The sequence below is a fragment of the Echinops telfairi genome, unplaced genomic scaffold (genome assembly GCF_000313985.2).
Source record: "Echinops telfairi isolate 266 unplaced genomic scaffold, ASM31398v2 ScPeMD7_18;HRSCAF=68, whole genome shotgun sequence".
NCBI lineage: Eukaryota > Metazoa > Chordata > Mammalia > Afrosoricida > Tenrecidae > Echinops > Echinops telfairi.
The window spans coordinates 79817955-79830164 of NW_022103915.1; the positions used below are offsets into that span (position 1 = coordinate 79817955).

The 12210-nt window shown below is 40.0% G+C and overlaps 1 pseudogene; it reads left to right on the forward strand.

The window, feature by feature from the left end:
• The first annotated feature begins 319 nt into the window (after nt 1–319).
• LOC101644097 lies at nt 320–1572 on the forward strand (annotated as a pseudogene).
• The last annotated feature ends 10638 nt before the right edge of the window (nt 1573–12210 follow it).

Sequence of the window (12210 nt, forward strand, 5' to 3'; positions counted from 1 at the left end):
CCTTCTTTGTCCTAACAAAATATTTGTGAACTTTTTCCATCTTGTAGTACATGTTGGTATTTGTGTTCTTTGCATTCCTGAGTAGCCTTCCACTGTGTGGATGCAAGGAGACAGCAAAAAGTTCATTGAAAAATGAAATCAAGCTTATTTTTAAAAAAATAATTTTATTGGGGCTCATACAACTCATCACAATCCATACATACATCAATTGTGTAAAGCACACTTATACATTTGTTGCCCACATCATTCTCAAAATTCGCTTTCCGCGTGGGTTCCTGGAATTAGTTTCTTGAACTCAATCTTTGGCCAGGAAAAGAAGATGCCACCCAAGTGCATAGCTAAGGGATCATCCCCAGAAGATGGCACTGCCCAAAGCAAGAGAGTGGAGTCTGTCCTAGGTCCCTCAGCACAGAACCAAGCATGGTACTGCCACTGGGCAGGGAGCTGTGGGCCAGCTGGGGCTGGGGAAGAATGTGATCAAGAGGAAGAGCCAGCGCTGGTGCCCATTCTTGAGGATGTCATCCAAGATGAGGCAGGGGCATGCACACCAGGTGTCAAAGAAAGACTGGCCATATCTACTCCTTTTGCAGCAACTATGAGGTCGCTCTGGGAAGGACTACAACACTGGAAGGCTCGGAGAAGGTCCCTGGGAACGTGGAACTGTAGGAGAAGGTGGTACAGGTATCAGCAGGAGGCAGCCACACAGAAACCCTCACCTAAGAGGGCCGTGCCTTCCTCTGGGGCTCCTTCCGGGGCAATTACAGGGTCATTGGGCTCCTGCAGCCCTGCAGAAGAGCATGGTGCCGTGCAAGTCCAGTTGGAGATGTCTGCGTTGCAAGGTCCCGCAGGGAATGACCACCTGGTCATGCTGACGGCTGGTGGTGACCTCTAAACCTTGGCATGAGAAGAGGGCCAGTTCAGCTGAGTGCCTGAATTATTCGCTAACCGTGGTGTCTGGCCGGGTATTGAACAGCTCCTCATCCTCAAGTCTGTGTTGCTGGAATCCAGGAGAATCCCGGGCTCCATGCACTTCCAGAATGTCTTCTGCAGCACATACTTCACCTTCACTGTCTCCCAGGAAGCTCACATCTATGGCTTTGGTCTCTTTGGCTACCACCAACTTGGAACAGCAGACAAAGGCTCTTGTTTTGAACCCCAGTAACTGACATCGTCCCAGAACTCCACCATGTTCTGGGTGGGCTTCTCGGGGGGCCAGCATCATATGCTCTGCGTGGATTTAGAAGAAGTATATCACCTGGCCCTGGCTGACTATGTGCGGCTGAGCCTCAGGAGGGTGCTGAGGAAAAGAGCATGCCCTCCCTCATCCCCAGGCTGCCTGCTGTCTCCTCAGTGGCTTGCCGGGCCTCTGTGGGGTATGCTATGACCAAGGAGGGCAGCGCTTTTGCCCAGGGCATGGGCACCAGCTACCAGCTGGGCACGGGGCAGAACGAGGACATCAGCAGCTGGGTGGAGATGACAGGCAACCAGTTGGAGAACCGAGTGGCCTTGTCTGTGCCAAGCAGGGGCCAGCACACAGTCTTAGCAGTCAAGAACAAGGAACAGAGTTCATGAAGCTAAAGAGCCCGGCCTCCGGCACCTTCAACCTCCCTCATGAATCAGGGAGGCAGTGAGGACTATAGGTTCCAGCAGCCCTACCCTCAGCCCTGAGCACTCTCTCACCTCCTGCCTTGTTACTTATCAGTGCAACCGATGCTTCTTTCATTCTTTTTATTTTTCCTTTCATACTTTGGGGAATCATCCTAAAACCTGCAGGATGAAGGAGTAGATGTGAATGTTTCTTCACCCCGGAGCACGTGGTTAGAGCTTTCCTGGCGCATCCCTGCCTCTCATGGCCTGGGCTGGTCTCAACCTTGCCCATCAAATTACTCCAGCTTCCTTCGGTGGGTGTTTGGTGCCCATGCAGTGAGCTCTGAGCTCCGTCAGGCCCCGTCCTAGTCATGTGCCACTCTAGTCCCTAACAGCTTGCAGGCAGACACCAGGTGCAGTGACCAGGGTCAGCTGTCACGGCCGCATGCTTGGGGGAAGGGGAGACAGGGTGGAGCTGCCAACCATGGGCTGCACCCAGTCAAATACTTGGCTCTGAACAGGTATCTAGGGGCAGAAAGGACAATGATTGTTCTGTCGACTGAGGGAAAAAAACGCCAACTAATCATTCTCCCAGAACACAAAGCCTTCCCTGCTCCTTAGGCACTGCAGCTGCCTCACCTGCAGGAAAAGGTCAGAACACAGGAGGGAAACTAGGCAAGACAGGGCTCAGGGGGAGAGGGAATGATGTGTTTTTAAAATATCAAAGGGGTGGGGAGAAGGGAGGGACAGGGCCTTGGAGGGGAGGGGTTGGGGGGCTGGTCTCAAGAATCGGGGTTTTTTTTCAGTTTCATGCTATAGGATAGAAAGTAGTTTTGATTTTTTTGTTTTTACAGTGTAAAATATTTTGGAGTAGAGAGTGAAATCTTCTAAAGCTTTTTATAAATGTATAGTTTTATAAAAATGGGCCCTCTTTTTTTGTCCACATTCCCCACTTTTTGAAGGGAGGATCGGCTTCAGGGCCAGGGCTGTGGACCTGGTGCAGACCTAGGACTTAGATAATACCCAGAGGCCCTGAGGGATTGGCATATGCTGCTCAACTGCTGGTACAACTGTTCCAGGCTCCAAATCAACACACTGATTTTGACTTGGGATTTTTGTGTGGGGGACCAGCCTCCCCAATTGAATGGATCTTAAGGGACAGTTGTTGTGGTAGTTACATAATCTGGTTTCAATTTGAGAGGATTACAAGTGAAGGGATGGAGTATGGCCTATCAATCACGACATAACCATTAAAGCCTCTATGTGGGTATGGCCTTCTCCTGAGAATTCTGGGAACTCCTGGATTTTCTCCTTGGAGGTGGGAGACACCCCTCTCTCTCTCTGCTCACTCCCTGAGAGACACTCTACTGACAAGACATATAGCACTATGACCTGAGAGCTCAAAAACCCACAAGGACCTACCCTGATACAACCAGACCTCTGGAGCTGGAGAACCCACGTAGAGACCCCTGCCAGCACTGAGATGCTTACAATACCACTGGATCCACAAGGCTTTAAAACCACTGGCCTGTGATCCTCCTGCATTCGCCATCATTGTATGCGTGGTGTGAGTCTGAAGAGGACTTTATAGATTGCTATCACACATCTGGGCTAGGATTGAACTTATGGACTTGATCTTGACTGGGCTGGGACATTTTCTCAATACTCAATTGCTCTATATTACCCTAACCCATAAACCTCTTTCTTACGTACACATTTGCATGTTTATGAATTGGTTTCTCTACCTGGACTAACACCGTTGTGTAATTGAATGGGTAAATTAAAGTATGGGGGGATCTTGTGGGAATAACCTTTAGTTAGGAGAATGTGACTGGAATTCATCTGCAACACACTAACATGAAGGCCTGCCTCCACAAAAGACTTGGCCTCCCAGACTCCTTAAATATGAACATAGAGAATTTGTCCATTTACACTCTCTTTCTGGTTCTCAGTTTCCCACATTTCCCCCTCTTGTCTAATTTTTTTAATTCAAATGTACCACTGATGTAGCATGGTCACTTTCTACACATCAGAAACTTTCCAACTGCCAAGTAAAAATAATGACCATAAGTAAGACAGCCATACCAGAACTTAGGCTATGGGAAATACCTTGAATCCAGGTCTGGGGATTGGTTAAGCTCCATCAGTCCATCTACCAATTATTTAATTGTGTCATTTCTAGAGAATGATTGAAAATCTGAATGTATTGAAAATCTCTGTTTAGTTGTCTGAAATCAAATGGGATGTTAGCCTTACCTAAGATATGCAAAAGATTTTGATTGAAAATTTCCTTTCTTAGATGATTCACATATAATTAAATATTTCTCTCAAATCACTGGCAATGGTTTCTAAATAAAGCCCAAACCTGTAAGGTTATATTATATGGGTAAGGGCTAAAAACCTTAAAACCTTCATAAAATCTGCAACATTCTAATCCGTTTTAGCATCAAATGATATTGAAGGCCATAATCTGATCTTCTAGTAAACAGTCTCTTATAATAGTCAAATCATTTTTGCATAAAACTATTCAGTTATGATATAGTCCTAGAGTGTCTCTCTGGCAACATCAGCAATGGTAGAAATTCCTTTAAATAAATTCCTATCAGGATCAGCAAGGAAACAACTGCCATTCTCACACACGTTTGAGCTCTTCTCGAGGTTTGGGATAACTTCAGGGACAGGAGCAAGGTCTCCGGGTTGTTTTCCCATCCACCATGTCAAACGGTTATCAAACCTGTCTCCCACATGCCACTGTTCTCCTTCTACCAAGTCTTCTCGGATCAGCTTTCTCTGTAGGATTGGAAACATGCTTATCCACCCTAATGTTGTTAGTGGCGTAAAGTAGCAAGAGGAAATTTTGAGGTAATAAAGGTAAATGAAAGAAGACAAAAAATAAAAATGAAATTTAAAATAGTGGAAAATGTCTACACACTTTTTGAAATCATTTATTTAGAAGATTTTGTTTGTTCTGTTACCAGTTGATAGACATTGGGATTGTCTCCAATTTCTAATTATGACTATAATGCTGTAAATAATATTTTCACATAAGACTTTAGGTGAAGTAAAATTCACCCCTGAGTATTTGCCATTAGACAGTAGAAGCACCTCCAGCCCTGGAATGCCCCAGTGAGCGCTAACGATAGAAGACGTGCGATCTGAGCTATGACATCACAAACACCCTACCAGGGAAAGCAACCCATTATTGAAAAGCCAGGAGCGAAAGAAGGACTAAAGTGGATATCAGAGGAGACTGTGAAATGTGCTCTTGAATGTAGAGTAGCTAAACAAAATATAAGAAATGATGAATTCAAATTGCTGAACAGAACATTTCAAAGGGCAGGGTGGGAAAAAGAAGGAAAAAAATAAGTAGTGTTATAATGAAATGTGCAAAGACCTGGAGTTAGAACACCAAAAGGAAGGATCTGCTCAGCATATCTCAAACGGAAAGCATGGAAGAATACATTTTAAAGCATTGAGCTGCAATAATAAAGGCTTTAATAAGCAAAATATTGATCTATGCAGGAAACTTCAGAAAAAAATTCAATCTTTTTTGTCTATAGACAAATTCACTGTACCAAAAGGTATTGATAGGTGCACAATCATTTCAAGAAGGAACAAATGACAAACAATGGTAGTGAAGAAAAATGCCCAGGTTCTCTAAAGGCATTAAAGAAAAACAAGAGTCCGGAAATTGATGCAAGAACAAGGGAAATGTTCCAACAAGCTGACCATTGAAAGTGCTCATTATGCTAAAAATATAGAAAGAGACATCTGATCAACCCACTGAAAGAATTCTGTATTTTTTCCCATACAAAAGAAAAATGACTCAAGAGAATGTGGATATTATTGAACAATTTAATTAATATTAAATTCAAGTAAAATTTTTCTGAAGGTAATTCAACAATGGCTGCAACAGTCTATCAACAGGAAGTTGCCAGAGATTCAAGCCAAAGTCAGAAGAGGATGTGGCATGAGTGATTTCATTACTAACGTTATAGTGACTGAAAGCAGGAAGATGTTTACCTGAGTTTTATAGACTATGCAAAGGCTTTCATTTGAAAGGACCATAACAAATTATGGATAACTCAAAGAAGAAAGACAATTCCATAATACGTCATTGTGCACATGTGGAACCTGGGCATAGACCCAGAGGCAGTCATTCAAACAGAACAAAGGAATGTGGCATGGTTTTATACTTATTCAATCTATGTTCTGATCAAATGTTCAAGAAGCTGTAATACATGAGGAGGTATGTGGCATCAGAATTGGAGGGATGCTGATTAACAACTGGACATGCAGATGACACAACTTTACTTGCTGAAATTGAAGAGGACTTTAAGCATTTCTGATTAGAATAAAAAAACTGCAGTCTTCAATACAGATTACAAGTCAATGTGAAGAAAACAAAAATCTTCACAATTTCACCAATAGGCAACGTCATGATAAATGGAGAAAAGATTGAATTGTCAAGGATTTTATCTTGCTGGGATTCACAATAAATGTTCATACAAGCATCTCTCCAGAATCAAACAACATATTTCATTGGGCAACTCAGCAATACACTATCTCCTTGAACTGTTTGCAAGCAAGTATGTTACTCTGAAGAGTAAGATGTGCTTGACCCAAACCATGATATTTCCATTTGCTTTATATGAATGTGAAAACTAGAAATGGATAAAGAAGGTTAATGAAGAATGACTGCATTTGAGCTGTGGTATTGGCAAAGAAGTTTTAAAATACCCCAAACAACTGGTAGGATAAATAAATCTATTTTGGAAGATATGCAGCCAGAAAGTTCTTTAGCAGTGATGATGGGGGAATTTTGTCTCATGTACTTCAGACATGTCATCAGAGGGGTGAGTTCCTGTAAAAGGACACCAGGCTTAGTAAAGTACAGGCTACAGTCAAAGAGAAAGACCTAGATTGACACGGTGGACCCAACAGTGGGCTCAAACTTGACAGACGTGATGAGGACAGCACAGGCTGAGCACTCTGAGTTGGAAATGCCTGGCACTACTAACCTAACAGCAATGGTAGTTTTTATTTCTTTTAGGTGGATGCTTAGATATGGAATTGTTGACTGGTATGACTTGACTTCACACAAATAAGATAAAATTGTGTTCACCATCCTGGACAGATAATGAGGTATAAAAGTATGAAACAACTTTCAAAATCATAAAACAAACTGGACCTCCAACAGTGACCGGTGGAACCCTTGATGCTATCGTGTGTATAGTAAAGTCCTTAGCCGCCCTTCATGCCTGGGTCTTAGAGCACCTTTGGGGGTGTTACATTTCAGTCAAACATGGGACAAGCCTGTAATGCGATTCATAACATCAGGAGGTAATACACTTCTTAGTACTCAACCATCAAAGACCAGAGTGGCAGCATTGACCCACCAAGTTCAGGAGTCAAGAGAGGACAAGAAAGAAGGACAAATGGAAATAGGGAACCCTGAGACAAAGTGCAAAGGATGTGATCAACATTGAAGGGATTTCATGACACAACATGGGCATCAATTACTGAATGGAACATTCATTTTCTTTATAAACTTTTTCCCAAAGTAAAATTTAATCAATAAACGGATCTATGCTTATCTCTAAGAAATGGTCAAAATGCCCTCCAAATTCTCTGTAACACTCTGCTTCATCACAAGCTGTCCAAGTATTGTGCTCATCTGCCAGTTATGATAGCTGCTGCAGTAAGAATGAGGAGTGGTCTTTTATTGGGGTTTTCATTTGGACTGATGGCCTCGGCAGCTTTCCTGAAAACAAAGGACGTGAGATTTGTAAACCCTCTTGGAACCACTGATGAATGGGGACAAATGTATGTAGTTCATTAGCGACAGTAGTTATAAAGAACATAGCCCAAGAATGGCATATAGAAACTACTAGGGGCTACAAAAAGTCTGTTGAAAAATAAACTCAATATTTAATGATTTTTTTTTCAGGAAGTTTTTGAGGCCCTATTTTATTATCATTCATTTGTCATCAGTCCTTATGTAAGACATACTCAATTTTTATTGTCAAATCTTGCTCACTTTTCTTTATTACTTTCTCTAACTAAAATATCAAAAAACGATCACCAGAATTCAAAATAAAAAATAATAAATATAAGCATTTAAAAAATTCTAAACACTGTTATACCCACTCCTTACCTATGACCAAAGACCAAATTGCTTTGCAAAATTTAGCATTGTGCAAAAATAGAAAGTGGTCATAAAAAGAGCACAAATTGGGTAATGATGACATAATTACATAATTTTCAAGTTCTATCATTACATAAGTGATAAATTACATCATTGCATAAGTGCCCATTTGCATCACATCACCAGCAATCCACTGAGAACTGTAGCCTAATCCAGTTGACACATAGCCTTAGCTATCACGGTCATTGTGGCTCTCTTCTTGCACCCCAATATTAATTATTAGTAAAATAATATATTTCCATTTACTATTTTAATAAGTGTGGTATACAAGATAGCAAGAGAGTTGATAAGTGAGGAGTGGGAATAAGGAATATGTAGACTGTAGACTAGGTATAATCAAGTATAAAATCAAGTATCAATACTGTTATTATCATTATGCCTGAATTTTATTAGAGTTTATTGTTCTAACTTATATTAGCACTGGATCTTATACAAATTCAATATTTTTTCATCATCTTTGTTCTTAAACACAAATCCAATTGAGAGGCTTGTAAATCATTTGTAATCAAAGATTTGATATAATACAGACAGAAAGATTTTGTATAATACAGACACAGAAACCTGAATATTTAAACTTGTTTTACCTATTCAAACTATGAATATAGGTAGAATAAGTATTTGGCTGGTCTATTTGCTATGTGCACTCATACACATAGGGTTTTAACCAACTGTTGTGATTTTATTATAGTCACTAAAAATTAAATTCTGACTACATTTCTGTGTCACTTGTCTTAATAAACATTACATTTGTCACTTCATAGTGTTCCATAATGTGGAACTTGCAATAGACTCTTATTAATTTCCTCTTACAGAGGTGATTTTTTGTTGTTTTGTTTTGTTTTTGGGTAGCAGTGTCTACAGGCCACCTTTTGAAATAATTAGATTAGTTCCAAAATTTCCGATCTTTTAATTTTTTCAGTCTCACATCCTAGATATAATTTGATCAAGTTTGAGTATTTCAAAGTTTACCTTTACCTTTTTGTTCATTGATAATTGTTTTATATACCTTGTGTTTTAATTATCATATTTTACTCAGGTCAGGCCCAGTTAACCAAGCAAATACTTAAATAGTTGATTGATAAATCAGAAAAAGCAGAGTATGTAGTAGTTAGCTCATTCTAATTTTACTCATATTAAACATCTTTGTTTTGCTGTTGGAGACAGTAAAGTGAAAGCTTTGAATAATTAGGAGAAATAGCTTGCTTTCATATTACTATTACCTTGTTGTGCTCAAAGATTACAAAGGAAGTTTTTTGCCTAACGAGTTTGTTGAAGCCTTCCTACAGGAGGACAATAGATTGGTTACTAGCTAGTTTTACATAAGTGACACATTATGAGTCATGTGGAGCTGCATGGTGGAAGGTATATATGTTTCCACTTTCTATAGTATGTTGACTAAGTAGGGCAGCCTAGATTCAGCCCTAATAGAGAGAGTACTAGTAAGTGGTCTTCTATATTTAACTTCAAAATTTTCTCCATGTGTATGCTTATACGCCCATATGTTAAAAGGCTTCCAAAAGACAGTGGGATAATGCCATTAAATTTTAATTCCATTTATTTCCATGAACCCTATGAAGCCCCCTACATATATGGATGTGTGTGTATGTGTGCATATATCTGCCCATACTCACACTAACAGAATGACAAGGACAGTTGATCACAGTTTCTAATTCTTCAAATTTACTCGCTGAATTTTAGAAAGGTAATACAGGTCAGTTGTTAGTAGACATTTAAAAAACACTTTTAAGACATTAGTCTTAAAAAGCATTGTAAAAGTGTTCACTCAGGAAGATGAGGTGCATCTCACCCCATTAAAGCTTTCAGAATTGTGCAGAGCTGCATATTTCTTTACGTTAGTGACTATGAAAAGTAACGATTACACAATTATATTACCCAGATCCTGCATCAAAGTTTTCGTTTTATGTCAGTGTTTCCATCCTTTCTCTGTTCGTTTTCAGTTGCCTTAGAAGAGAAGAGTTATTCTTTGTCAGGTTGAGGGCATTCAAGTGAACTAAAGGTCAATCTAATTAAAAAAGGAAAAGACCTTCAAACCGCCAGGGGAAAAAAGATTCAGCTAAATGCCAAGGAATTTATATTACTGAATGCATGAAGTAAACAGTCTCAAACAATAAGATGAATGCACAAAAGTGTCAAAGGGGAGGGGAAGAAGGTAGAGTCTGTGACCTTTCCATTATTGTTATTTTTTGTAAATTAACTGATATTTACTCCATGAAAGAGAAACATTGTACATTGGAAACATACTATTAATTATTATCATGGCTTAGTTTTAGAAAGCTTTATTGATCTCCACTGATTTACAAACGCACTTACATGTATAAACTATGGAGAAGGGACACTAGATTAATAGACAATCTGCTCTCTGAATGACACTTCCCAAGGATACTCCTAATTATTATGACTTTTAATCTTTGCAAAATTTATCCATCCTTTGAAATTGCTGCCCCTCCCTTTAAAATATGTTGCTCAGAGGACATTGCTAAACTTTAGTGAATCATTTCCTTTTCTTCTTTTAATTTCATCATTTTATTGGGGGCTCATACATCTCTTATCACAATCGATCCATCCATCCGTTATGTTTGTACATTTGTTGCCATCATCACTCTCAAAACATTCACTTTCTACTTGAGTCCTTGGTTTCAGCTCCTCACTCTTAATCCTTTTCAAGAATCGATTTACTCTACAGGGTTAATAGTTCAAGAAATGAAAGAGAAAACAAGTGGTGGGGACTAGGCCTATTTCGCTTTTCCTTTTCTCATGCCATTCTCCTTTGTCTGTGAGGAGCTAGCAGCATAACAATCACACAATTACATAGTGTAACTTGACTCCACTGAGCTCCAGTTAATTCCAAAACTCATAGCTTCCCTCTATAGAATCTCTGAGACTATGAATCTTTAGAGGGACAGAGGGCCTCATCATTCCGCTGCAGAGATGCTGGTGGGTTTGAACCCATATCTTTCAGTGCTTAACTGACAGTGCCACCAGGGTGCCTTAGACGTTTCTGACAGGGTTGGGGATATTTTTCTACATTGCCTACATTGTCAAATATTGCAAATAGTCACCAGTTACTTTTAATGAGTTTTAATAATTTATTTAAGAGAATTATGGTGGAAATGTCTTCATAATCTACCACTGTGCTAGAAATTTTGATGTCAGGTTAAATGGAAATTAAAACAATATGGAAACTTCATTAAAATCAAATGGAAACTAAAAAACATACCATCAATTATTTGACTCTGGGCACCTTTTGAACCAACCATAGGCTCTGATCTATCTATCTTCCCATCAGCCTTGTCTTCACTCACATTGTAGAAAATACTGAAAAATAATATATTTTCTGTATGAGGCTGGGTTCTCTAGTGAGGCCAGACCAGTGACTTACATAAGTGTATAAAGAAGGAAGTTTACCTCAAGAAAAAGTGGTCCATAGAACTGGAGAGTGGGTAAAATACATTGTGATTCAAGTCCAAGTGTCAGATTTTAAGTTGGAAACTTTTCCTGACTCATATGACTGCTAGTGCTGGGAACAAAGTAAACCAGAAATCTAAAAAGGAAGAAGGAAGAGAAAGCAGGAAGGTCATGACTGGCAGATGCAAACGTGGATGAGTGGATCATATGGCAGGTCAGGGATGACTCCCAGGATCAACAGGCAATATTGTAGGTCACCTGCACCAGATGCAGGATCCAGGCCAGCAGGTAGAAGCGAGGGAATGTTCTTTCTATTGCCTTTTTCATAGATATCAAATAAACCGCACCCGCAAAGAGATGTGTCAGGGTTTAACCTAAATGAGGATTTGTATTCCAGTTGACACCAATCTATCATAGTTCCCCTGAAAATGTAGGGTGTTCAGTGTCACCTAAGTTATCAACAATAAAAAATATCCTTTTATCCTTTTATTTCTCTTTAAACAATTAATTTCCAATAATTCAAGACTGAAACTCAAGCATTAGGTGATGCACATTCATAGAAGCAAAGTACTTCTGTGTCTCTTGGTATTCCTGTTATTTTCCTCAAGGTTTGATCTGCATCTGTCCTTATTCCTAAACTACCACTTTAGTTTCTCACTCTAACTAGTTCTCAAGGCGTTAGCATCAGTCGGCTTGGCCAGACTCTGACCAACTAGCTAATCATGACCAGCTCCCATTTATCTGGTACTTCCTGTGTTTCCCATACCTGCATCTGCTACGATTCTTAAGCAGAGTCTCCCAGAGTCCGGATTGTTGCTCATCCAGTTCCATATCTGACAGAAACTCAGATCTTCCCAGCCTTTGCCTCATACACTAGATGTCTACTCCAGGTGTTCCCATTACTTAAAATAGAACAGAGCTCAGGAATATGCTTCCAAGCAACTGATTGTAGCAAAGATCTCAACTTCTATAGCGGGGTTCCCCCAAGC